The 22,684-nt window shown below is 47.8% G+C and overlaps 1 protein-coding gene across 1 annotated transcript in view; it reads left to right on the top strand.

Annotated features, from left to right (window-relative positions):
- Positions 1–2,057: 2,057 nt before the first annotated feature.
- Positions 2,058–22,684, top strand: part of LOC126418599 (probable G-protein coupled receptor Mth-like 1) — a 121,824-nt gene continuing 101,197 nt past the window's right edge. The window contains exon 1 of the mRNA XM_050085432.1: positions 2,058–2,140. The gene's annotated coding sequence lies outside the window, so the exon portion shown is untranslated. The remainder of the gene's footprint in view (positions 2,141–22,684) is intronic.

Below are 22,684 nucleotides of genomic sequence, written 5' to 3'. Positions count from 1 at the left end.
TGTTTACAAATGCGGAGTTGGCAGATGCCCATTTGATCTACGGATTAGCACGGGGCAATAGCCGTGGCGCGGTACGTTTGTATCGAGACAGATTTCCAGAACGCAGGTGTCTCCACAGGAAGACGTTCGAAGCAATTGATCGGCGTCTTAGGGAGCACGGAACATTCCAGCCTATGACTCGCGACTGAGGAAGACCTAGAATGACGAGGACACCTGCAATGGACGAGGCAATTCTTCGTGCAGTTGACGATAACCCTAATGTCAGCGTCAGAGAAGTTGCTGCTGTACAAGGCAACGTTGACCACGTCACTGTATGGAGAGTGCTACGGGAGAACCAGTTGTTTCCGTACCATGTACAGCGTGTGCAGGCACTATCAGCAGCTGTTTGGCCTCCACGGGTACACTTCTGCGAATGGTTCATCCAACAATGTATCAATCCTCATTTCAATGCAAATGTTCTCTTTACGGATGAGGCTTCATTCCAGCGTGATCAAATTGTAAATTTTCACTATCAACATGCGTGGGCTGAAGAGAATCCGCACGCAATTGCGCAATCACGTCATCAACACAGATTTTCTCTGAACGTTTGGGCAGGCATTGTTGGTGATGTCTCGATTGGGCCCCATGTTCTTCCACCTACGCTCAACGGAGTACGTTATCGTGATTTCATTCGGGATACTCTACCTGTGCTGCTAGAACATGTGCCTTAACAAGTACGACACAACATGTGGTTCATGCACGATGGAGCTCCTGCACATTTCAGTCGAAGTGTTCGTACGCTTCTCAACAACAGATTCGGTGACCGATGGATTGGTAGAGGCGGACCAATTCCATGGCCCCCACGCTCTCCTGACCTCAACCCTCTTGACTTTCATTTATGGGGGCATTTGAAAGCTCTTGCCTACGCAACTCCGGTACCAAATGTAGAGACTCTTCGTGCTCGTATTGTGGACGGCTGTGATACAATACGCCATTCTCCAGGGCTGCATCAGCGCATCAGGAATTCCATGCGACGGAGGGTGGATGCATGTATCCTCGCTAACGGAGGACATTTTCAACATTTCCTGTAACAAAGTGTTCAAAGTCATGCTAGTATGTTCTGTTGCTGTGTGTTTCCATTCCATTAATGAGATTTTGAAGAGAAGCAATAAAATGAGCTCTAACATGGAAAGTATGCGTTTCCGGACACATGTTCACATAACATATTTTCTTTCTTTGTGTGTAAGGAATGTTTCCTGAAAGTTTGGATGTTCCTTTTTGTAACACCCTGTACATATAGGCTTGAAATGAATGCCAAAATGGCTTTGGTTCAAATGGCTCTGAGCACTATGGGACTTAACTACTGTGGTCATCAGTCCCCTAGAACTTAGAACTACTTAAACCTAACTAACCAAAGGACATCACACACATCCATGCCCGAGGCAGGATTCGAACCTGCGACCGTAGCAGTCGCGCGGTTCCGGACTGCGCGCCTAGAACCGCTAGACCACCGCGGCCGGCAAAATGAATCCCAATATGGCGCCTCACAACTCTGTACTGTAGGGAGACGGCGTGTGTGTAACGTAGGTGGCGTTGTGCCATCTCATTGGTGATCGCTTAGATGCACGCTCAGAATATCTGACATACCAGATATTGCTCTGCACGTTCAGAAAGACTCCCGAACGTGCTATTCCACACTATGACGTCAGAAACTCAGCACGCTCAACGCTGAACGTTCGGATGCACGGTCCGTCTGCTGACGGCTTTAGACCGTTAGAAGCGCCGCCCGAAAGAGGAGAGACGGTGAGTGGTCGGTGCTGCTCACAGATGCCGACCGGGGAGTGGCTGGCGCCGGAGGAGTTCTGCGCGGAGCGCGTGCTGTTCAGGGACTCCTCGCTGGTGGTGTTGGCGTGCCTGCACCTCGAGGTTCCGTCGTCGGCGCTGCACGTGGTGGAGGGCGTGCTGCTCGCGCTGGGCGGGCTGCTGCTGTGCTGCGCAGTCGCCGTGCAGAGCCTGCTGCTGCTGCCCGCGCGGCTGCGCCGCCGCCTGCACGCGCGCCTCTCGCTGGCCCACAACGCCACGCTGGCCGCCGCCTTCGTCGCCACCGCCGTGCTGCACCTCAGCCCCACCGCGGGGTCGCCCACGGGCTGCGTGCTGCTCGGTCAGTACCTAAGGCTGCCGCTGCTCCCACACAGCCGCCACTCTTGTTGGCACTGATGCACGAACCACTGTATTTTTTTTCCTTTATTGACTTTCAATTCCCCCCAAAGGGGGCGGGCTGGCAGCAGCTTAGTACGCAGCTCTACAGCCTACAGACTTTTTTAAAAACGGAAGAAGAAAAGCAACTAGAAAAACAGGCGATAAAACGGTGACTTAAAGCGTAAAAAGGCGGAAAATTGCGGAAAGTTAAATCAGAAAGCAAAGGGGTTGGCAATGTTAATAGAATACACAGGAATCAGACAAGTAACATAGTAGACACACAATTAAAAAACATGGCGACAGTCTGGTTTCTGTTCGCAAGAGATAAAAAATCACACCCAGCGACAGTATGATGGCCGTTCGCAACACTTCCCAAAAGGCACACGACACAGAACACTCACTGTAAAACACTCACTGTAAAAGACTGCACGAAAATGTCGGCACAAAGATGACACTCCCTGGCCAAGGGCAGATGGGGGGGAGGCGGACCTGGAGGAGGGGGTAAACAAGGAGGGAGGAGAGGGGGTGGGGAACCAAAGGAGGGAGAGGACTCATAAGGGGGAAGAGGGGCAGGGCAGACGCAAGAGGGAATGGGAAAAGGCAGAGGAGGCAAATGCAAAAGGACTCAAGGGAGAGAAGGGGGCAGAGAGAGGGGAAGTGGGAAAGAAAGAGGATGGAAGGGGGGAGAGGGAGCCCGGGAAAAGGACAGAGGAAAGGAGGGGGAGTTGATAGGAGGGATAAATGGAGGTAGAGAGGGCATCATCTAGGAGGGGCAGTTGATGGGAGCCACCTTGGGATAGTAGATGGAGGGCGTAGAGATGGAGGGTAGGGGGACACAACAGTGAAGACGTGGCAGGGGGCCGGGACAGGAGAGGAGAGGAGCAACCAGGGGGTGAGGGGGATCAAGGCGGTGGGAGGTGTAGAGGATGCGGATATGTTCGAGGAATATGAGCAGATGGGGGGAGGAATGAGGTCATAGAGGATCCCTGTGGGGGATGGGAGGCATATACAGAAGGCGAGATGGAGTGCATGACGCTCAAGGATCTGGAGGGACATAGAATTTGGGGGGGTGGGGCGGCAGATATCCAGGTGGGACTGGCATAACAGAGGATGGGACGGATTAAGGATTTGTAGGTGAGGAGGATGGTAGAGCGGTGCAACCCCCATGTCCGGCCAGAGAGGAGTTTGAGGAGTCGGAGGCGGTTGTGGGCTTTGGATTGGATGGAGCGGAGATGAGGGATTTAGGTGAGGTGATGGTCCATGGTGAGGCCAAGGTAGGTGAGGGTGGGGGTGAGACACTGTATTGCGCCTGGGCTATATACACCATCAGCCAGAACTACCTAATAGCAAGTACCCCATGGTTATCATTAAACTTTCCGTATTTAACACGCTGTAGCACGGAAACTACACTACTGGCCATTACAATTGCTACACCACGAAGATGACGTGCTACAGACGTGAAATTTAACCGACAGGAAGAAGATGCTTTGATATGCAAATGATTAGCTTTTCAGAGCATTCACACAAAGTTGGCGCTGGTGGCGACACCTACAACGTACTGACATTAGAAAAGTTTCCAACCGATTTCTCATACACAAACAGCAGTTGACCGGCGTTACCTGGTGAAACGTTGTTGTGATGCCTCGTATAAAGAGGAGAAATGCGTACCATCACGTTTCCGACTTTGATAAAGGTCGGATTGTAGCCTATCGCGATTGCGGTTTATCGTATCGTGACATTGCTGCTGGCTGCTCGCATTATTCTGTTAGCAGAATATGGAATCGGTGGGTTCAGGCGGATTATACGGAACGCTGTGCTGGATCCCAAAGGCCTCGTATCACTAGCAGTCGAGATGACAGCCATCTTATACGCGTGGCTGTAACGGATCGTGCAGCCACGTCTCGATCCCTAAGTCAGCAGATGGGGACGTTTTCAAGCCAACAACCATCTGCACGAACATTTCGACGAGGTTTGCAGCAGCATACACTATCAGCTCGGAGACCACGGCTGCGGTTACCCTTGACGCTGCATCACAGACAGGAGCGACTGTGATGGTGTACACAACGACGAACCTGGGTGCACGAGTGGCTAAACGTCATTTTTTCGGATGAATCCAGGTTCTATTTACAGCATCATGATGGTTGCATCCGTGTTTGGCGACATCGCGGTGAACGCACATTGGAAGCGTGTATTCGTCATCGCCATACTGGCGTATCACCTGGCGTGATGGTATGGGGTGCCATTGGTTAAAAGTCTCGGTCACTTCTTGTTCGCATTGACGGCACTTTGAACAGTGGGCGCTGCATTTCAGATGTGTTACGACCCGTGTCACTACCCTTAATTCGATCCCTGCGAACCCCTACATTTCAGCAGGATAATGCACGACCCCATGTTGCAGGTCCTGTACGGGCCTTTCTGGATACAGAAAATGTTCGACTGCTGCCCTGGCCAGCACATTCTCCAGATCTCTCACCAATTGAAAACGTCTGGTCAATGGTGGCTCAGCAACTGGCTCGTCACAATACGCCAGTCAGTACTCTTGATGAACTGTGGTATCGTGTTGAAGCTGCATGGGCAGCTGTACCTGTGCACGCCATCCAAGCTCTGTTTGACTCAATGCCCAAGGCATATCAAGGCCGTTATTATGGCCAGAGGTAGTTGTTCTGGGTACTGATTTCTCAGGATCTATGCACCCAAGTTGCGTGAAAATGTAATTACATGTCAGTTCTAGTATAATATACATGTCCAATGAATACCCGTTTATCATCTGCATTTCTTCTTGGTGTAGCGATTTTAATGGCCAGTAGTGTATCATTCCTACCAAACTTGGTAGCTCTAATGTCCAGACTATATAGTGCATGATTTCCATGCGTCTCAGCACCACCGCCCAGTTCCAACTATGGCCACCAGGTGCCATTATCAGCCATCGTGATTCATAGTTTCACACACCTGACCAATCGCAGTACACTTCTCAAAGTGTCAACATGAGCTTGGACGAGAGGAACAGGGCACTGTTGACGAAGCTCCATTATCAAAACAACAGTAACACTGCAGCTGCACTTCAAGAATATCACCGGCTGAAAGGATTAGGGAGGGGTCATCTTTCTCCACCTGCTGTGCGGAGCATGATAAAGAAGAATCAACTGGAGAACTGGGCGTCGCTCTGGGAAGAGGCCGAAGACCGGTTTCACCACAGATGGTTGATGAAGTCACTGTCGCTATGGAAGACAACGATGCGCCCAATTCCCAATCGTTAGGCAGTGCACGTGCTGGGTCATGACAGCTGAACATCCTGCGGCCCACTGTACAGGAGGTGCTTCGAATCATTCTCAAATGGTATCCGTACAAGGTCCATATCGCACAGCAGCTTGCACCACAGGGCGCACAATGACGTGTTGATTTCGCAAGAATTGAAGTTGACGAGGGCTGGCCCTGGACTACCCTATGGACAGACGAAGCTCATTTTTCTCTGACAGGTGTGGTGAACACACAGAATTGCCCAGTGCGCGAACTTCACCTCCAGTCACTGTGCGCAAAGTTCCTCCATACAGTGAACGTGTCACCGTATGGTGTGGCTTCACGGCTACGTTCATCATTGGCCCTTTTTTGAACAGGCTGGCGCTCGAGGACCAAAGACGTGCAGAGTGACTGGCCAGCGCTACTCCGATATGCTTCGCCAGCATGTCATACCCGCCCTATAGCAGAGAGACGCATTGAACTCAACAGCTTTCATTCAAGATGGGGCCCCACCGCACATCGCGCGTGAAGTTTACCTGCCTCTCCGAAACACATTTGGAAACGATCGAATTACCAGCCTATCGTTTCCAAATGGTTGGCCAGCACGATCATCTGCTCTCACTCTCCATTATTTCTGTTTGGGGGGCTATCTGAAGGATAAGGTTTACCAGGGGAACATTCACACATGTGCTGATCCGAAGCGCAGCATATCTCTTCGGGTCACTGATGGGCGCCATATTTAGCCCCTTTTGTAGCAATAATGGTACCAGTATGTAATGTTATAATGTACCATACCACCATATTGAAAGTGTTTCAATTGAATTGATTCTGGATTATTTCTCTTCCCCATGTCCTTAACATCAATACTGCCAAGTTTCGTTCTCTTACGGTATTTCGTTTCCGTGTCATAACGAGTTAAATAGGGAAAGTTTAATTATAACCACCCAGTATGTCCACCTTTGGCACGATAACAGCAGCGAGTCGTCGTGCGAGGCATGGAAGCAATGATGCCTTGGTAGGTCGCTGGAGGCAGCTGGCACCACTTCTGGACACCCAGATCACCTAACTCCCGTAAATTCCGGGGAGGGGGGCGATGAGCTCTGACACCACTTTTAATGACATCACAGATGTGTTCGACTGGGTTCAGATCTGGCAAGCTGAGGCGCCAGCAGATCAAATGAAACTCGCCACTGTGTTCCTCGGACCACGGTATCACAGTCACATGGCGCATTATCTTGCTGAAAAATGCCACTGTGATCGTCACGAAGTGGTATAAATGGTCTGCAACTCCTTGGTCGTCAAGGTGCCTTGCGCGAGCTCCGCTGGACCCATGGATGCCTATGTGAACGTTCTCCACAGCATAATGTAGCAACTGACAGCTCGTCTCTGTCCCACAGTATAGGTGGTCCCGGTGCTGTTCCCCTGGAGGACAGCGGATTTGCGCCCTAACATTGGCATGATGAGGAAGATATTGGGATCCATTACACCATGCAACGTTCTACAACTATACCAATGTCCAATGCAGATGGTCACATGCCTTTTTGAGTCGTAGCTTCCAATGTAGCTGTGTTAACATTGGCATATGCATTGACTGTCGACTGCGGAGGCCCATCGTTCATTGCACTGGGTGTTCAGACACACTTCCTCTCTGCCCACCAATAAAGTCTGGCGTTAGTTCCGTCACAGTTCGCCGTCTGTTGTCTGTTACCAGTCTGCTCAGCCTACGACGTCCGACATCTGTAATGAGGGGTGGCTGCCCAACCCTGCGACTTCTGGACGTGGTTTCAAATTAGTTTCGCCGTATGTTGAAGACCCTCACCATTGCACGTCTCGAAGACCCGACAAGTCGTGCAGTTTTCGAGTCTCCGGGCCATCACAATCCGCCTCGGTCAAACTCAGACAGATTGCGCGCCTTCCACATTTTGCATATGAACAGCATGCACAGTGATAGCCTACTACATGTTGTGCATGTGTCTGACTAGCAATCATTCCTCGCCAGATGACGCTGCTATCACCTGAATGCGTTTATATCGATAGTATGTCGGTGATCATAATGTTCTGGCTGGTTAGTAAGGACTGATGAGCCCAAACGTTATGACCATCAATCGTTAGCTGCATTTCGGCGCTGAAATGAATCAAAGGTAGCAGGTAAAATTGATGTTAGACCGCGACTCTAAATCTGCTCTGCTGCTTAAGAGAGGAAGCTTGGTGTCCATCGGCACTGAAGGAATGGATCTTAGGTCTTTACACCTGACTGATATATATATATATATATATATATATATATATATATATATATATATATATATATATATATATATATATATATGTGTGTGTGTGTGTGTGTGTGTGTGTTTGTGTGTGTGTGTGTGTGTGTGTGTGTGTGTGTGTGTGTGCGCTGGTAAAGCTCTTTTACAAGAATCGTGACTGTGTGAAAAAAGCCGTTCGTCTGATGTCTGCTAAGGCTCTGGAGAAAATGATTGCAAAATTCGAAAAGACAGGTTCTTTTGAAGTGTAATATGGCAGAGGGATGAAGGCAGTTGGTCAGACGTCTGTTGGAGATGTGGCCACAGCTTTGGAGGGGGGGTCGAGCGGTGGCGTGCATATACTTAGTGTACAGGAAATTGCCCGAATGTGGGAAATGTCTGCGAGCGCTGTGCATAAAATCCTGTGGGACATCCTGCATTGCTATATGCAAAACCTGCTTTAGTCACGAGTTGCCTCCTGCTGATTTGTCAACAACACAGGTGTTGGCTCTGGAATTTCTCGGTCGCATTGAAGTGGACAATGAACAGCCATGAAACATTCTGTGGACAGATGAAGCCAATTTACATCTCCAAGGAGATGTCAATACGCTGAATTGCAGAATATGGACAACGGAAAATCCAAATGCAGATCAACTGGTACCATTTCATTCTGCAAAGATGACTGTTTAATACCTCCCCTTCAATGGCACTGCCATCGGTTAACACTGCCATCGCTGTTGCATAATGAAGGTACTGATGGCGTCTTATCGCTGATGTACTTCACATACGATCAGAATCTCCTTTCGGTTTTCTGTCAGATTACGTGATAGAGTTTTTTTGTGGATACTATTAAAAACCTCTTGCATTGAAATCCGCGCCAAATGACGAGCTCTTTAAAATATTTCCAGTCTTCGGGATTTAGCGCTCTTTAAAATGTGGCATGCTTTTCTCGTTGCTTCTACACCAGTGTTCCGACCCGTTTTGTTTCAAAGACGCCATTACGGGCGAGAACATTACGCTACACATAGGAACTCACTCGCTGAAAATTGTCTGCTTAAGTGTTTCACCTGAAAGTAAATTAATATTTCATTGCAGAAACAGCTTTTGTGTTAGCCTGGTATAAATCTCTCAATTGCTGCCAATACCATTTCATTGATTTAAGCCACTTCTGGTCTACGCTTACATGATTTTGCAGTGCCTGTGTTATTCTGAATTACGACGCAAAGCTCTTTCGTATATACATGCATGTTAAAAGGAGCTTTTCATTGTAATTAAGAATTACACAACACTGTAATATCGTATTTATCCACGACACCGGGCAAGAGACTTTCATGTAAAATGTCTCACATGTACATTAATATACATAATGGATGTACGTGTACAGGTTGCAGACACTTGGTTGGTAACATATGCATGTTTGGGTCTGGCCATAAGTCTTGCATGGATAGCCAAATTTCAAGGGGTCCACTCGCTATAAGAAGCAAATGCAGGTTCGCGTCTGGTCCTGCACAAAATTTCATCGTCATCATTCCATTCTACAGCCGATGGTTATCCATATTCGCAATTGCGAATCCATTTAATGCTTACACAGTCAGTTCGGAAGGAATGGAGACTGTCCCTTAGAAAGGCGTCAAGCGATCATTTTATATATCGAACGGTGATTTATTTTCAAAGAATATTCTTAAGAATTTATTTTATTTACTAGCGATTCATCAAGAACATTAACACATTTAACCACACTATGTAAGCATGGAAGTAGTTGCCACGGAGTAACTGATGAAATCATAACCAAATTCCTTTTAACAAATGGGAATTTTATTCACTTTCATAGTGCCTAAAGGCATGTTTTTTAAGAAACAGATTTAAAATTATAATCAGAAAGCACCCTCTAAATATCAAAGTTACAATTTATTCAGAGGCAGAAAGAAACAAGTTTTCGGGCAGAGAACCTTGCTGCTCCCAGAAAATATTAGATACAGGCTCCCAGGTAGATGCTATTTTCCTTGACTTCCGGAAGGCGTTCAATATAGTTCCGCACTGTCGCCTGATAAACAAAGTAAGAGCCTACGGAATATCAGACCAGCTGTGTGGCTGGATTGAAGAGTTTTTAGCAAACAGAACACAGCATGTTGTTATCAATGGAGAGACGTCTACAGACCTTAAAGTAACCTCTGGCGTGCCACAGGGGAGTGTTATGGGACCATTGCTTTTCACAATATATATAAATGACCTAGTAGATAGTGTCGGAAGTTCCATGCGGCTCTTCGAGGCTGATGCTGTAGTATACAGAGAAGTTGCAGCATTAGAAAATTGTAGCGAAATGCAGGAAGATCTGCAGCGGATAAGCACTTGGTACAGGGAGTGGCAACTGACCCTTAACATAGACAAATGTAATGTATTCCGAATACATAGAAAGAAGGATCCTTTATTGTATGATTATATGATAGCGGAACAAATACTGCTAGCAGTTACTTCTGTAAAATATCTGGGAGAATGCGTACGGAGCCATTTGAAATGGAATGATCATATAAAATTAATTGTTGGTAAGGCGGGTGCTAGGTTGAGATTCGTTGGGAGAGTCCTTAGAAAATGTAGTCCATCAACAAAGGAGGTCGCTTACAAAACACTCGTTCGACCTATACTTGAGTATTGCTCATCAGTGTTGGATCCGTACCAGATCGGGTTGACGGAGGAGATAGAGAAGATCCAAAGAAGAGCGGCGCGTTTCGTCACAGGGTTATTTGGTAACCGTGATAGCGTTACGGAGATGTTTAGCAAACTCAAGTGGCACACTCTGCAAGAGAGGCGCTCTGCATCGCGGTGTAGCTTGCTCGCCAGGTTTCAAGAGGGTGCGTTTCTGGATGAGGTATCGAATATATTGCTTCCCCCTACTTATACCTCCCGAGGAGATCACGAATGTAAAATTAGAGAGATTCGAGAGCGCACGGAGGCTTTCAGACAGTCGTTCTTCCCGCGAACCATACGCGACTGGAACAAAAAAGGGAGTTAATGACAGTGGCACGTAAAGTGCCCTCCGCCACACACCGTTGGGTGGCTTGCGGAGTATAAATGTAGATGTAGATGTAGGAAGCCGCGCCGATCTCCCGTCTCACGACGTCGCAGCTCGCAACGGCCAGACTAATGTCGTGGGTTGACTCCTGTTGCTCTCGTGTCGACCGCGAAGCCACTACCCCTCGCTATACCCCGCGGCCCATTGGACTCCCGTGGCGACCTCACATGCGCCGACGGTCAAGACGGACAAGTCATCTTGTGTGTCAGTGCGCGACCGACCAACCGATCGATCCAACCGCCAATGACCATTGCCTGAGCAAACTCGAGCAGACTGGCGGCCTAACGCGCAGACTCAGACGCAGGAACTAAGCCCCGACCGGGCGACCACTCGCAGAGTTCTCCTACTGGCGGAGTGGAAAGACTCATTTTGCCGGCTTTAAAGGTTGATCCGAACGACAGACATACTAGCACTCAGAATGACAGACACACACTAACTGCCTGACAAATGCGGACGAGAGACAGACTAGCAAGCTGGGGACGAGAGACTGGCCCAGACTCCTCGCCGTCGGAGTGGCCGTACGGTTCTAGGCGCTACAGTCTGGAACCGAGCGACCGTTGCGGTCGCAGGTTCGAATCCTGCCTAGGGCATGGATGTGTGTGGTGTCCTTGGGTTAGTTAATTTTAATTAGTTCTAGGTTCTAGGCGCCTGATGACCTCAGAAGTTAAGTCGCATAGTGCTCAGAGCCATTTGAAGCCAGACTCCTCGACTCGCGAGCTCAAGCGCCCCTTAAATGCACGTGAACAGGCAACCTTTCCCTTTCCCACCAGAGGGAGACACAAAAGCTGCGATTGCCACAGCGACGCCACCGCCAGAAACGGAGTGTGACTGCTTCACCCTACGCGCTGTGGCGCGCTCTTCAAAACAGCAATTTTTACCACGGCTCATATATATTGTGAACCTCGTTGCCTACCCATGTGTTACTGTCGTGAGCATCTACGAAAAGAGGTCTAGCGCATGTGTTAGACTATTGTACGATTCTGGTGCATCCAAAAGTATTTTAGAGTTCATCACTCAGGGCACGTTGGCGAACATGGAGCTCTGCAGCAGCCGACCTCAACTGTTTACCACAGTGACGCAACGACACCGTAAGTTACGGTGGCATTGGGCGATGTACCGCACACAGGACGGTGGTTCAAATGGCTCTGAGCACTATGGGACTCAACTGCTGAGGTTATTAGTCCCCTAGAACTTAGAACTAGTTAAACCTAACTAACCTAAGGACATCACAAACATCCATGCCCGAGGCAGGATTCGAACCTGCGACCGTAGCGGTCTTGCGGTTCCAGACTACAGCGCCTTTAACCGCACGGCCACATCGGCCGGCCAGGACGGTGGGCACTGTACTATGCTACGGAGCTGGGACCTGTAGTAGTAATCGAAAGGGCCATTACAATTACAGAATGCGTGAACGTTACTGCGGACCACCTGCATCCTTCATGCTTCACATCTTCCCCGACAGTGACGGTATCTTCCAGTACGGTAACTGTCGCTGTCTTAAGGCCTGAATCGTGCTATAGGGGCATGAGAAACTTGACACTAAATCCACGTTGATGTACTGACCCCCAAATTAGCCTGGTCCGAAATCGCTGGAACATGTCTGGTGTACTGATATCCGAACTGTATGATTTTATTGTCAATGTTCGTATAGCACAAGAAATAATTAAGTATCAATGGTAAATGCAGTTGTAAATGCAGAATACTCAATTCTACTAACACGTATTGATGTTCTGTGATATGAAAGGTTGCAAATTAGAAAGTGCAACACCATTGAAGCCACCTTAATTGAGCTTTGCTATTTTCAATAAAAAGAAATGTACTTTTCCTGGGCGCCTTGGCCCCACACACTTTAGTTTTCTTAAGGCCTGCCGTTATTAGAATATTATGTTTCACGTACTTTTCGTCGTGACGAAAGTGTCGCTCTGCAACACGAAGCTGAAATGCTGTGTAGAAGTGCACCAAAGTATTGACGGTTACGTGAAAGGCTTTGATTGTTGTGCGCGTAATGTTAATTTCTTTTCAACTGCGAGTTTAAGCAGTCTAGCAAAAATGGTTCAAATGGCTCTGAGCACTATGGGACTCAACTGCTGAGGTCATTAGTCCCCTAGAACTTAGAACTAGTTAAACCTAACTAACCTAAGGACATCACAAACATGCATGCCCGAGGCAGGATTCGAACCTGCGACCGCAGCGGTCTTGCGGTTACAGACTGCAGCGCCTTTAACCGCACGGCCACTTCGGCCGGCTGCAGTCTAGCATGTTTGTGTTTAACGTATTAGACATGAAATGTAGCAAAGCTAAATGTCCCGCACATTAAAATCCAACCAGCTTCTTTATTATATTAATAAGAAGAGACTCGGGGCTTTCTGTGAGGTTCGCATTGAAATCTTGTTATAGAACTGATTAAAATTATTTGAATGTTATTTTCTATTTACATCTGAATTACAATTATTTTTTTATGTAGTGAATCGTGTGAGACCTGATCCGTGCTGACTGGTCCAGGCTAACACAAAAACTGTTTCTGCAATGAAATATTAATTCACTTTCAAGTGAAACACTTAAGCAGATAATTTTCAGCGAGTGAGTTCCTATTTTTAAGCCGTATAGCGTAATGAAAAACTTAAAATTATGTTCTCGCCAGTAATGGCGTCTTTGAAACAAAATCAGGTCAGTGTATGAAAACTGCAAATTATTCAGTAATAATTATGGGATGCCTTTCCCTACACTATTGAAAGGAAAACACAAGTTTATGTATTTACAGAATTAATTATTATTATCATAAGAATGCTTTACCTTACAGTATTAGTAACAAACACATAGTCGGCCGGAGTGGCCGTGCGGTTCTAGGCGCTACAGTCTGGAACCGAGCGACCGCTACGGTCGCAGGTTCGAATCCTGCCTCGGGCATCGATGTGTGTGAAGTCCTTAGGTTAGTTAGGTTCAATTAGTTCTAAGTTCTAGGCGACTGATGACCTCAGAAGTTAAGTCGCATAGTGCTCAGAGCCATTTGAACAAACACATACCATTCTCATCACGAATCGTCAATGGTGTCCTTCTACAATCGAGAACAAAACGAAGAGTAGTTAGTTTTTTCTCTTTCTTCCTCGTTAGAGGACCTGTCTAATCATTTTTATCTTTGTTCGCATATTATACGTAGTTTTCGTATTTACAGTAATTTTCATTGTTCTTTCTCTATATTGTTTTACAACATTGCACTGCAATAATCACAACACATCGTCTTTATGGCTTTTATTAATATCTTCGTTATTATGATTGTTTTTGTATCGTCGCACTAGTTTCGTAAATTTTCACAATAACGTCATGGGGATGGCACACTGGTGTGGAACACGTTGGGTGCTAGTACTATGCGTGCTAACCACCCGTCGTCTGAGTCCTGCATGAGCTGTGCGAAGACACCTGGCGCCACATACCTCCGCAAAGCTATGAAGGATTTGTCGGATCCATGCTACACAGAATCGCTGCCCAGTCGCGCGTGGGTAGCCAAATGACAGCCTGATTTTGGCAGGGCAGCGGCTCGGACGTCCTGTTTACGTCCCTGCCGAGTTAGCGAGCGCGCTGTGTTCCTGTTGTTTACATCTGGCTCCGTGTTGCTTACTTCCTCCGATGCACCATGACACATTCACAGCGAAAGTCGGCACTGATATTCAGTTTTACGGAGGAGTACGCATGACCGAAAGCATCAGAAATTGAACAGTTCTTGCAAGACATCGTTCACATCGATTACCATCGATTACCTCTCCATCGAGAGCGGGGGGGGGGGGGGGGGGGGTATACCTGTATAGCTGAAACTGTTGAACGACTTGTCTTGTAAGATTCTCAAAAGGACGAGCGATTTTCAGTTAGGCATTCGGATGGGCACATTGCCCCTATGAAACTGGAACACGCAGGTATCGGCCAGAGAACTGTCTGTGTGTTTGAATGGCCGTTAGAGGTGCCAGCAGAGATGGTGATTTACATCTCACATCTACATCCATACACCGCAAGTCACCTGACGGTGTGTGACGGAGGGTACCTTGAGTACCTCTAGCGGTTCTCCCTTCTATTCCAGTCTCGTATTGTTCGTGGAAAGAAGGATTGTCGGTATGCCTCTGTGTGGGCCCTAATCTCTCTGATTTTATCCTCATGGTCTCTTCGCGAGATATACGTAGGAGGGAGCAATATACTGCTTGACTCCTCGGTGAAGGTATGTTCTCCAAACTTCAACAAAAGCCCGTACCGAGCTACTGAGCGTCTCTCCTGCAGAGTCTTCCACAGGAGTTTATCTATCATCTCCGTAACGCTTTCGCGATTACTAAATGATCCTGTAACGAAGCGCGCTGCTCTCCGTTGGATCTTCTCTATCTCTTCTATCAACCCTATCTGGTACGGATCCCACACTGCTGAGCAGGATTCAAGCAGTGGGCGAACAAGCGTACTGTAACCTACTTCCTTTGTTTTCGGATTGCATTTCCTTAGGATTCTTCCAATGAATCTCAGTCTGGCATCTGCTTTACCGACGATCAACTTTATATGATCATTCCATTTTAAATCACTCCTAATGCGTACTCCCAGATAATTTATGGAATTAACTGTTACCAGTCGCTGACCTGCTATATTGTAGCTAAATGATAAGGGATCTTTCTTTCTATATATTCGCAGCACATTACACTTGTCTACATTGAGTTTCAATTGCCATTCCGTGCACCATGCGTCAATTCGCTGCAGATCCTCCTGCATTTCAGTACAATTTTCCATTGTTACAACCTCTCGATATACCCCAGCATCATCCGCAAAAAGCCTCAGTGAACTTCCGATGTCATCCACAAGGTCATTTATGTATATTGTGAATAGCAACGGTCCTACGACACTCCCCTGCGGCTCACCTGAAATCACTCTTACTTCGGAAGACTTCTCTCCATTGAGAATGACATGCTGCGTTCTGTTATCTAGGAACTCTTCAATCCAATCACACAATTGGTCTGATGGTCCATATGCTCTTACTTTGTTCATTAAACGACTGATCGCATTGTTGTGACCTCATGGCACTGTCATAAGCCATACAGCGGAAAAATGGGCACACTTTACCACGTACCCCATTCTGAATAGGGAGCTCCAGGAGCGCATCAACCTTATTAAACATGTCCCGACCTATTTTAACATCGGCGGATGCCGTGTCGTCGTAAATTACAATGGCCAGACCAAACCTGTTCGGGATGCGGGCAAGAGGGAATTCTCAGATCAAGCTATATGCAGCGTTGCATCACACAACTGCCGACAGGGGAGGAGAAAATGTCGCCCGATCCAATGGTGCTCCCACTGACATACGTAGGGGTCCTTCAAACTTTTCCATCTGATCATCGACCGTCGACGTAAGGGTCGCCTTCATTTTACACAGAGCAGCTTCCGATGCAGAGGCATTCAGCAGCGCCAGAGCAAGCCTCAGCATCAGTTTTGCAATGCGAGAAGGGAACCGCCCTGCAGAAGAGGCTGGCTACTTCAGATCTGGTTCTGAGAACCGTCGGTTTTGTCCCTAATGGCAACGACCCCCAGCCGTTGTCGGATACCGATACTCATGTCCACAAACTCCAAAGCGACGGAAGAACCGCCGACTGTCCCCATCCGTTTACCTACTGTACGAAGGCAACGGAAGACGAAGATTTCGATAGAGGCGACCATCCCCAGCAGGAAGATATGATTGTCGATTCCCATTGACAGTATTCGATCAGCGGCGGATTGGAATGAAACCTCTCGCAGTGCCACGCTTCTGAATGAATGGCAGTAGATGGATTCCGTATATGTGAAACGCCCCCTTAGAAAAATTATAAATGACTGGGCGTAAACTGACACACAATTTTTTAGCGCAACGTAATCTGACTTTCAAAAATCCCTTCAAAAGAATGGCCCTGACTAACAAAAACCTATACCTTTCACAAACCACTTACCTGACAAAAATCTGCGTTACTCGAACTACTGCAATACTGCAAACGCCACTACTGCCAGCTTTATAGTGTTCAAAAGTCATAATACATATATCATTTCATGACATCCAGTCTTACAAATTTACTGTCTCTGATGGACACATGTCCAGATTATCCGCTCTCAAAACTCCGCCATTTCTCTCCCCACATCCACCACTGCTGGCGGCTCACCTCCAACTGCGCAACGCTACACGCTGTTAACAGCCAACTGCCCAACACTACAATAGCGTATATTCTAACAATGCAAACCAGCCACAGACTGCACACAGCACAGCCAGTGATTTTCATACAGAGCGTTACGTGGCGTTTCCAATATAAAAACCTAAACAGCCTACTTACATAGGCCCCATGCTCCCCACAAAAAAAAAGTGTTGTGGGTTGGCAGGAGAGCCAACACCGGGTATGAGAGGAAGCCGAAAGGCACGCGTTTTAGCTCACGCAGGCTGGCGTGCGGTCTGGAACAGGACAAGGAAATTAGACTTTAGAAAAAACGGACGTAGCTGGTGGAATACTTAACTTTAACCCATTAATGGTGAACGTCGCTCTTGACGGTACATGTTTTACAGTATCAATAGTAACTGGTAATGGCGCCTTGCTAGGTCGTAGCAAATGACGTAGCTGAAGGCTACGCTAACTATCGTCTCGGCAAATAAGAGCGTATTTTGTCAGTGAACCATCGCTAGCAAAGTCGGTTGTACAACTGGGGCGAGTGCTGGGAAGTCTCTCTATACCTGCCGTGTGGCGGCGCTCGGTCTGCAATCACTGATAGTGGCGACACGCGGGTCCGACGTATACTAACGGACCGCGGCCTATTTAAAGGCTACCACCTAGCAAGTGTGGTGTCTGGCGGTGACACCACAAAAAGTTCCCTTAGAAAATTATAAATGACTGGGCCTAAACTGACACACAATATTTTTAGCGCAACGCAATCTGACTTTCAAAAATCCCTACAAAAGAATGGCCCTGACTAACAATAACCTATACCTTTCACAAATCACTTACCTCAAAAAAATCTGCGTTACTCGAACTACTGCAATACAGCGAACGCCACTACTGCCAGCTTAAAAGTGTTCAAAAGTCATTATATATATATATATATATATATATATATATATATATATATATGTCATTTTATGACATCCAGTCTTACAAATTTACTGTCTCTGATGGACACACGTCCAGATCATTCGCTCTCAAAACTCCGCCATTTCTCTCCCCATATCCACCACTGCTGGCGGCTCACCTCGAACTGCGCAACGCTATGCGCAGTTAACAGCCAAATGCCCAACACTACAATAGCGTATATTCTAACAATGCAAACCATCCACAACTGCACACAGCACAGCCAGTGATTTTCATACAGAGCGCTACGTGGCGTTACCAATATAAAAACCTAAACAGCCTACTTACATAAAACTTTGAACATAGCTGCTAAGGTTCAGTGACCGTGTCAGAATTATATTAGAACAAATAAGCCCTCGGTCACCGAGGGCTTATTTCTTCTGATATAAGCCTACTTACATATGACTCTGTCACGGACCAAGTGCAAACTTCGGCTACCCCATTAATTCCGAGGTATGATCGCAACACAAACCTGCTTGCGTAGGCCAACGATGTCGAGTACGTGATGTCTGCTTGAATAGCTAAAGCGGTTGCAGTTGCTTCACATCACGGCAGTTAAATGCCATTGGACATAGGAGAGGACCCATTGTTGACTGCGGGTCCTTTTCCCGATCTCCCGTCTCCACCTCTCCGAACAGGCGCCAGCAGTACTGCCTCCCAATGCCAGGCCTACCGGTTGGCACCATCAGTTCTGAGGTTCCCGTCTATTTATGGATACGACTTTTATAAGGTGTCATGCACGGATGATGGTAGTGGTATGGCCTTTATGTGAAGGAAGGCATCGTGATCGATGGTGTGGTCTACCTACTGTCACCGGCCGCGGTGGCCGTGTGGTTCTAGGCACTTCAGTCCGGAACCGCGCGACTGCTACGGTCCAGGTTCGTATCCTGCTTCGGGCATGGATGTGTGTGATGTCCTTAGGTTAGCTAGGTTTAAGTAGTTCTAGGGGACTGATGACCTCAGATGTTGAGTCCCATAGTGCTCAGAGCCATTTCAACCATTTGAACTACCTACTGTCACCACGAGGACTTGCTATCACATATCAGGATTGTGAATGTGTATGACCCCTCTGTTACGGATAAGAGGAGAGACCGTTCGAGATTTTATGCAGAGGAGTTCGCGTCCTTATTCGAGGGACGCTACGATCATATCATCCTAGGGGACAACGTCAATTGTGTCCGGTCACCACAGGATCAAATACCACACATTAGCAAATGCAGAGAACTGCAACCCCTGGTGTAAGACCTTCGCGCCGTGCAGGGTAGCCGCGCGGTCTGAGCCGCCTTGTCACGGTCCGTGCGGCTCCTCCCTTCAGAGGTTCGAGTCCTCCCTCGGGCATGGGTGTGTGTGTGTTGTCCATAGCGTAAGTTAGATTAAGTAGTGTGTAGGCTTAGGGACCGATGACCTCAGAAGTTTGGTCCCATAAGACCTCATCACAAATTTCCAATTTTTTCTAAGAACTTCACCTTGTCGACACACGGCGGAGTAGTGATGAATTACCGTCAAGAGGCTGTGTGTTGGCAAAGGCACACCATAGAATATCAATTTATGCTACTGCTGGAGATATCCACCCAGCCACCGTCGCCAGGGCGTGAGGCTGAGGTCCGGAGGTTACGAGCAGTGATCGTAATGCTTACAATTCGTCGCCTCGAGGGCACGCTTTTGCACATTCATAGTCAAGACCAGATAGGGGGGTGAACTGCTGGCAATGTACCACATTATCCATGAACGTCGCAGATGTCTCAGAGCATTTATCTCCACGCTGGATATGACACATGACCGGCGCCTGACGGCTCAAAACGATACTGCCGACGACTTCTTGGATCATAACCGGCAGTTCTACGCACAGAAGACCATGATGCAACGGTTATGAATGAAGTCCTCCGCTTGCTGACTCGGACCCTCGATGGCAACGCGGCGGCAACCCTTATGCAGCGAACAACAGATGGTCTCCTGATGGAGTTCTATCGTACGTTCCGTGATATTAAGATGCCCCAATGAGTTACGATGTATCAAGAAATGATGGATCCTTCAATGCAGATGCCGCCTGCCTTTGTCGATGGCATCCTTATGTCGGTCCCCAAGCCATCTGCCCAACAGAGATTTGACCGTTACCGACCTTCTACGCTGCTCAACAGCGATTTCAAGATATTTACGAAAATTCTGGCTGACTGAATTCAGAGTCTTCAGCACCACGTCCTCTCTACCAACCAGCCCTGTCTTGGCAGTAACAGCAACATTCAGACGGCGCTCATCGACTACCACAATGTCAACACACTGGTGGAGACATGTCGTGTGTGAGGAGTCTTAGTGACAGTAAACTCTGACCGCGCTTTTGATAGAGTATGCCATGACTATCTTGAGAAGGTGCTGCTACAGCTGGCCTTCCCTCAGACCTTCATAAGCACTGTCATGCACCTTCTGCGTGGAGCGACTTCACAGGTTACAATCAATGCATGTATGGAGGGCAAGATTACTATTGTCCGCTGTGTGAGGCAAGGTTTCCCCCTGTATGCCATTGCCATGGAGCCACTGTTTCATGCACTATGACCCTGGCTGCAGGGACTTCTGTTGAGAACCATACCATTGTATGTCGAGCCTATGTGGACGATCTGGTGTTTTTACTGCGTTTCGCAGCCAAAGTCCAAAGATCACTCTACTGGATCGCCAATACGGTGCTATAGCCAGAAGCCGCTTAAACATGGATAAGTCTAGAGTGGTGGTCCTTGGCACCAGCTTCCCAGAAGGGAGCTTGGTCCCATACCCAGTCTTGGATATCAAATGTCTGTGGGTTATCTTCACGTATGACAGTCGAGAGGCATCACATCTTACCTATTCTCGTCTCCTACAAGGCATGCATACAGATGCCCATAGCAACTTGCTGCAATCTTTGAACATGGTACAGTGGGTGGCTTATGTCACTACCTATCTGGCATCCGACATACCCCATCTGGTCACAGCCCTCCCAGTGCCAAAGACGATAGTCCGCAGCTTACAAGCAGTATTGAGTTGCTTTTCCAGTGTAGGAATGATCATCAAAGTGTGATACGACACACTCACACACCCTACCACAAAGGGTGGTCTCGAAATGGTCAATGTGTGGGTTAGGGCAGCTGCCTTATACACTACTGGCCATTGAAATTGCTACACCACGAAGATGACGTGCTACATACGCGAAATTTAACCGTCAGGAAAAAGATGCTGTGATATGCAAATGATTAGCATTTCAGAGCATTCACACAAGCCTGGCGCCGGTACCGACACCTACAACGTGCTGACATGAGGAAAGTTTCCAACCGATTTCTCATACACAAACAGCAGTTGACCGGCGTTGTCTGGTGAAACGTTGTTGTGATGCCTCGTGTAAGTAGGAGAAATGCGTACCATCACGTTTTCGACTTTGATAAAGGTCGGATTGTAGCCTTTCGCGATTGCGGTTTATCGTAAGGCGACATTGCTGCTCGCGTTGGTCGAGATCCAATGACTGTTAGCAGAATATGGAATTGGTGGGTTCAGGAGGGTAATACGGAACTCCGTGCTGGATCCCAACGGCCTCGTATCACTAGTAGTCGAGATGACAGGCATCTTACCCGCATGGCTGTAACGGATCGTGCAGCCATGTCTCGTTCCCTGAATCAACAGATGAGAACGTTTGCAAGACAACAACCATCTGCACGAACAGTTCGACGACGTTTGCAGCAGCATGGACTATCAGCTCGGAGACCGTGCCTGCGGTTACTCCTGACGCTGCATCACAGACAGGAGCGCCTGCGATGGTGTACTCGACGACGAACCTGGGTGCACGAATGGCAGAACGTCATTTTTTCGGATGAATCTAGGCTCTGTTTACAGCATCATGATGGTCGCATCCGTGTTTGGCGACATCGCGGTGAACGCACATCGGAAGCGTGTATTCGTCTCGTCATACTTGCGTATCACCCGGCGTGATGGTATGGGGTGCCATCGGTTACACGTCTCGGTCACCTCTTGTTCGCATTGACGGTACTTGAACAGTGGACGTTACATTTCAGATATGTTACGACCCGTGGCTCCACCCTTCATTCGATCCCTGCGAATCCCCACATTTCAGCAGGATAATGCACGAGCGCATGTTGCAGGTCTTGTACGGGCCTTTCTGGATACAGAAAATGTTCGATTGCTCCCCTGGCCAGCACATTCTCCACATCTCTCACCAATTGAAAACGTCTGGTCAATGGTGGCTGAGCAACTGGCTCGTCACAATACGCCAGTCAGTACTCTTGATGAACTGTGGTATCGTGTTGAAGCTGCATGGGCAGCTGTACCTGTACACGCCATCCAAGCTCTGTTTGACTCAACGCCCAAGGCGTATCAAGGCCGTTATTATGGCCAGAGGTAGTTGTTCTGGGTACTGATTTCTCAGGATCTATGCACCCAAATTGCGTGAAAATGTAATTACATGTCAGTTCTAGTATAATATATTTGTCCAATGCATACCCGTTTATCATCTGCATTTCTTCTTGGTGTAGCAATTTTAATGGCCAGTAGTGTATGTCTCCACGGTGACGAAAACATGAAACCACCGCCAGCTCAGCTTCACAGCGACTCTGATTGAAAATCTTGCATCCACTTATCACGAACCACTCCTTGTAGGGGCGTATATTTCGCCACCACTATCTCACCTAAAGGAGTTTTTTTGTGGATTTCTGTTATGCCAACGCTGACCCGCCAAGTGAGCGACTGCACAGGACCCGTGATGTTTACTGTCATATGATGTGAGACCATCCCCGAAATCCGATTGAAAGCTGTCTGCTCTCGGTTACTTGGTCAGTGGTCTGGAGTTCAGTGTATGGCGCTATTCTTGAGTTCAATGC

This window comes from Schistocerca serialis, chromosome 9 (genome assembly GCF_023864345.2).
Source record: "Schistocerca serialis cubense isolate TAMUIC-IGC-003099 chromosome 9, iqSchSeri2.2, whole genome shotgun sequence".
NCBI classification, from domain to species: Eukaryota; Metazoa; Arthropoda; class Insecta; order Orthoptera; family Acrididae; genus Schistocerca; species Schistocerca serialis.
The sequence above is the reverse complement of the archived record's forward strand: the minus strand, read 5'-3'. Positions and strand labels throughout refer to the sequence as shown.